This window comes from Antedon mediterranea, chromosome 1, assembly GCF_964355755.1.
Source record: "Antedon mediterranea chromosome 1, ecAntMedi1.1, whole genome shotgun sequence".
NCBI classification, from domain to species: Eukaryota; Metazoa; Echinodermata; class Crinoidea; order Comatulida; family Antedonidae; genus Antedon; species Antedon mediterranea.
In genome coordinates, this window is record NC_092670.1 from 33,364,188 (window position 1) to 33,371,010 (window position 6,823).

The window sequence follows — 6,823 nt, forward strand, 5'->3', positions numbered from 1 at the left end:
CAGCAGACGATTCATGTCTTAACCAAGAAAACTGTACAGTGTCATTACCTAAGCAAACTGATGGAACACTACCACTTTTATACAAGATTGTCATATTGATATATAACAGGGAAATGAGTCATTGACAGAACTGGTATTGATATAACATTGGTATGTTACAATGAAGAGAAACGGACAGATCCGTAAATCATACCTATACCTTCGGAGGGATTTAAAGAAGAAAATGAGGTTAATAATACAGATGGTTATTTCCAAAGCGATTATCTTGACTTAATAATCGCTTCAAAATTAGGATTAAAATATTAGATGTAAATATCATTTTAAAATATGGTTGAACTCATATTCCAGGAAAGAGTGAATTTACTTTACGAATTTCACTCTTCCCTGATATATTCTAAGGTTACCGTATGTTCTGTGTTTGTTTGTTTTTTTATTTTTGCTTCCTGATATTCAGTAATTGGTTCATTAATTCAACATGTATTATACTCTATACTATACTACACGGTTCCGCCCTGAGATGCTGACATAAATAATGAAATCCTTTATGATTATAGGCCTATACGGATATCACTATATCTGGCATATTATGTATAATGTAATTATTATTATTAACATGCCTTTAATTGTTGCTGTTAATTCCATTATCCGTGAAATGTCGAATACATTATCATGTAACCACACTTATAGTTAATATACAGCTCGTAATTCACACTGTACCGACCGGTAAGAGATAATGTTAATGTTAAACACAATTTGAATTGAGATTTTTTTTTTCATTGATACACATATTTAAAACCTTCACTCTTCTATAACACACGTTTTAAAACTCGTATTAACTACATAAAATTCATGCCACCATGTATGACAGACCACCAACAACTAAGCCTTAGCGTTTTTGAGACATCCAAGCATTGACACTAAGCCACCATTAAATGTTGGCTCGTGCCTGTCGGGCTTAACTTGTTTGGTGTGTTTACATAGAGGAATTAAATTAATTCATTCATTTATATTTGACGCCCCTTGTTTATTCCCGTTGACATGGATGACTAGCGAGATTAGGGACTTTAGCCAATCCTCCATCCATAAAAAAATATCCGACAAATGCTGTGTCCCTTTCTATCTGAGCTAGGCCTATGCCCATTAACATAAAGCTGTACTGTATTATTTATACAGTCTATTGTCAAATAGTGTTGGTTTTGCACCGTCACTCGTTGGCTGTAGACTTAACTTAAAGATGTATTGTGATTGAAAATGTTCATCTGGTTTGTAATAATAAGTTATTATTAATGTTCTTTAAAGAACATTTATAATAACTTAAAGATGTATTGTCCCCTGAAAAATATTTTTGTTGTTGAATATGCCATTTTGTCACATAATAATGATATACTTTGAACAAAAATTGAAACAAAATGTATTTACCTGAAAATATGTATTTTGAGTTTGAAACAAAAAATATTCAAATTGGCTACCGGCCAATGGGTTTTTGGTTGAACCCCCCCCCCCCCCCCTCTCTCTTTATTTTTGTCATTTTATATGAGAAAACATTATTTGTTTTAACTTGATTAAAACTACAAAATAACCTTTTCAAACCTGATTTAATTAATCTTCATTTGTTTTTAGGGCCATTTATTTTTACATACTTTAAAAACATGAACATTTAATCAACACAAATGAACATTAAAACAAACTAAACACGTATACCTCATTAACTTTCAGACAAATAATCTGTGTTCATGAACATATTACAGTAAAGTAATATTAAAACGAACGAAGAAGGAAGTCAGATTCGACGTTTCAGTCTTTATTTGATCATCATCAGGAAACGAAACTTCGACTTCCCTCTCCTTATTTGGTGGAGTTATTTAAACATAATAAGTTCATCCATTGGTTTTTATAGAAGGTTATATTGCGTAAAATTATCCTGATCTGTAGGCCTACCGTATTGCGCCACTCAAAGGTGCTGGTAGGTAGTCGAACAAAAGAACCCAGTAAAACCATGGAGTACTACAAGGTAAAACAAAGCAGCAATTTTGTTATTGTGATTTGTTTTGTTATTGTTTTCTTATAGATTGTATATGAGAATCGATATGCACATTTGTTAACACACCCTCAAATAAAAATAGATACAATCAAAAGAAGCTACATTTATTTGGATTACATTTTATAATTTCCAATTAATAATTGTAATCCATTTTTATTTTGTAAATCTGTAATGTACTTGTTTTACTTATTCTTTGCTGATGTTTTTTGTTTAGTTTAAACTGATTTGTTCATTTAATAGACAGATCTAGACAGAGTTTAGATTTCCAAATACATATAAATTATAGTTATTGATGTTTATTAAGAAATTCTATTCTAGCCCTAAGTTCGATATGAACCCAGTCAGAAAGTCAAACCGTTTTTAGGTCATAAAGTTGTATCGAATTGTTGTAAAACAAACAGGCGGAGAGCCTACTTATTGCTATAATCCTATTATAAACTTAGCGAACAAAGACCGAGCGAATAACCGAACAGTTACAGCCAGAAAGTGTTTGGTTTGTGGCTTACGCTGCATAGTGGCAACAACTTTAGTATAAAAGTCAAATATTATTGACTGTATTTTTAATAACTTTACATTTCTTAAGTTATTTGATTAATTGACTATTAGATAAGGTCATTAATGGGTGAATGAGTTAGTGGCCAACACTTTTCGCTTGAATCATTGCAGTAATAATTAGCTAAGACTTTTAAATAGCATAAGTTAGTGTTTGGCTTTTTATGGTATATAAATGACTGGCTTCATTATCTTCACATTTTATAGGTTTAAATGTAGTTCGCCATTTTTTGTTTTCATTTTATATTTTCATATATCGTGATTTAATATTTTTGTGATATTTATTTGTTTTGTTTGTCAAGACTTAAGAAAAGAAAATTATAAATCTTTTGTTGGCCAAAAAAAATAATTATAATCTTATCCTTCTTTTGGGAAAAAAAACCTTTAAATCAATAATCAGACTTTGGATCGTAAACATAACCTTATTTTACGATGAAGAAGCGAATCTGTATTTGACAGCCAAGGGCCTCGATTTTTATAGGGAATTCTCTGATAAATCATTTAAAATATCGCTTTATAAAACAATTATTGTGTATACATTCGATAATTCTATTTGGTAAAGCGATAATGTACATTATAGTATCTTTTGTTTATATTCCAATTGTGTTTTGATTGTAAACGTAATCAAGAGATGAAGCTATCTAGGCCGATTGGCCGCGTATCGCCCTAATCGAGAAGTGAAGAAAGGGCTCTCTCACTGTCACGTTCCAGTAGAGATAGTAGGACTGTTTGGCCGTCGCTCGTAAAATGAATTCTTTGCCGATTAAGCTTTGGTATATCTTAAACCTACTTTATATTTGGTGTAACAACATGATTACAGTAAACATAAAGATAAGTAAATGGCTAGGCACGAGCGTTTGAGATGTCCTTTAGTCTATCAGTTTGAGGAGCACTGGCGGCGGCTCTATTGGATGATTTAATGCCAGAGTATACTTTAAAAAGTAGCAATTGTACATCTCTCGAGCTTCTATACAGACCATTTTATTGAGGCGATATGTTACAGATTTTCCTGTTAATTAAATCTCTTTTGAAATGGATTTTTTTTTTCAAAAGAAATTATTAATTCGTATTATTTGTTATCCTTTTAAAATAATTTAATTCTAACATTTCGTTAAAAGTATTGCTAAAATATAAGATAAGCTTGGTATATAAATTGAGAAATTATTATCAAACTTATTTCTGATTGGATATAAAAAATTCATTCATTCATATAGGCCTACGCCTAAATTTTAAACATATCATGCTTTGAAACTCGTGAGTCATACGTAATTAATTATGCTAAATGAGCACTTCCTAGAATACATTGTATTTAGCTTAATTATGACAATAATTGTTATTCTTTTATAGACAACTGTTTATGTAATGTGAACATCATGCAGTAATACATTATTAGAATGAAAAATGAAAGAGCTTTCAACCATGTTATAAATCGAAATGAAAAATTAAGAGTAGGCCTAGGCCATATAAAAACAATGAAGAAAAAATGATCTCTAATAAAAACAAAATATATATATATTGTGAATAATTTCCAAAGAAAAGTATTATTAAGATACAGAAAAAAATATTTTTTTAAATTATTTATTTAATGATCATTTATAATATGTAATTTTTGTTTTATCTTTCGTTGTTAAAACCACATTCATTCATTATGTTTAAAAAATACAGTGTTAACGATTATATAATTTCTATAGTTTACAGATTTGTTGTCCCCTTTAATTATAATTTGTAATTTAAAAATGGATACTACTCTATCTATAAAATACTGGGAGTATAGTTTTTATACTTTTATTGTCAATGCAGGATCAGTTACAGTTTGATTATCATAGAGGTATTACTTTCACTAATGGTTTACTATAATACCTGTATAATCTGAGTATACGAATTACATTTTGATTTTTTAATAATGTATTGAAATAATGAATATTAACTATCATACAATTATATGTGTTATTACAACCAGCAACCTTTAAAAATAATTACTATTCAAAATGTAGGCCTATGTGTATGAATCAAATGTAATGGATTTCGTCTTAAAATATTGTTATTTATGTTATTATTTTGAAATAAATAAAGAGATTATAATATTATAATCTAATCCAAAAATGTCGATCAGTAGGCCTAATAAGCATAATAAATTTTGATTATGTCCACTGTTTTATTAGATTGATATTATTCCTATAAGAGATACCATGTCCCGTTATGAACACATTTCATATAATGCACACGTTTCCTGTACACAGTGATAACATACAAAAAAATTATCAGGATAACAAAAATTACGACCATTATTAATGATAACGAATTAACAGATAATAACGATATATTGCTTGCTTTATTTACATAATTATTATAACCAAAATATTTACATTAATTATATGTTAGTGTACATAAGAATTGTAAATTTATGAAAGAGAATTAAATCTAAAACATTAGCCCCAAATATTGCGAAGATTTTTTCAGCCGGATAGGCGACGACGATGCGTTCTCCTCACATAAAAGTATATGTCCTATACCCATGCTCTGTTACATAAACGCGGCCTAGCATAAATTATAAATATGATTGATTTACAATATTGTAGATATGCATTCATTATCAAAAGGTTTAGGTACCCATGCATAGGTTTACAACTAATGCTAAAGCTAAACATCTAACGCGAATACAAAATCATTATTATACTAGACGATTCTATCAATATAGGCCTACACGCTTTTAACGAAAACTAAAAGAAATAAACAAATATTCGATGTATAGAATAATTATTTCAATCACTTAAACCTACGATGAATACAATTTGTAAATTTCAGAGCGATATTATATATTTTTTTTGGATCAAAGTTCACGTATGAATTGTATATGTTCATACTTAGCTTATAAATAATTTATAGAACAGAATGAGATAAAAACATGACAACATGAAGCCTATATAAGCCTAGACAAAATGTGTTTTCTATATCCACACTAGGCCTATGGTTAAAAAAACATAACTATTTGACCTAGAGGGTAAGTACACTGGGGGAAGAACGACACCAACAAAACTCTTACGATTGCTAAACAAGTCGACCTTTGAATCCCAGCGACCAATTTATCATAATCTGTTAGTTCACAGTTGTTATCGGTCGTTTTCGATAATCTAAGTGCCTTATCAGTTTGTATAAATTTTTGAGCGGTCCACCTGAACTCCCGGAATGAAATTCGTAGGCCTAAATAAATATAGGACCTGGTAAAAGGGGTTTGAAATTGCATCACAAATAGGGGCGTTTTTTTACCCTACCAACTTTCGAAATATTGTCAAGTAACGATGTAATGCCAGCTTGCAACATTTAAAACGCTTAGCTACTCTATAACGTAGTCGTAGAAGTTGTCTATTTGATGGACTAATTAGTTTATTGAGAATAATAATTAATTATTAATTAGTAATAATTACAATTACTTCGTGATTTAGTTAAGTTTTAACTACACTGTTTTTGTGTTTTGTGTGATTGAAAACAAGATATTATAATCACCACTCTTCACTTGATAACCAAATAAATATGTGTTATGGAATATTGAAATTATACAGTACGTAGGCTGGCCTACAGTTTTAATCCTGATGTTATATGCATCAATATCCAGGCGCGGCGACTCATAACTTGCACTTACGAAGGCGTAGTAAATAAAAAAAATAGGCCATAATTATTGATAAAAATAATAAAATTTAATAATTGTATAAATGATGTTATGCATCTTACTATAGAGGAACGTGTAATATTCAGAATCATTGAATAATTTGTGTATAAAATTGATCGCAATTCCATATTATAAGGTGGGGGATGAACCCAGGAGAGGAAATACTATTTAAGCCCCCTCCTTCGATACGTAACGCGCCTCATATTTCATTTGACACAAGGGCAAATCATAATAAACAACGAAAAAGAATTGATTGCATTGATATGATAACGATAATATAATAATGTAATAATATTTTTATTATTATTAACGAACATTTACCATTTTAACCATTATAAAATCAGGGAGGGGTGATTAATTAATTAATTTCACTTTTTCCTAATAACATTTAAAAAATTTAAAATATTGTTAATTTACCAACAATTATGGATTTATAGAATAAAACAATACAATAAAACAAATATTATTTTAAATGTAACTTATGACTTTCATAGATCAAGAAAAATATCATTTTATTTTTAGATATTTTGAATTTGAGTGTTTTACATCTGGGCTAATACAAT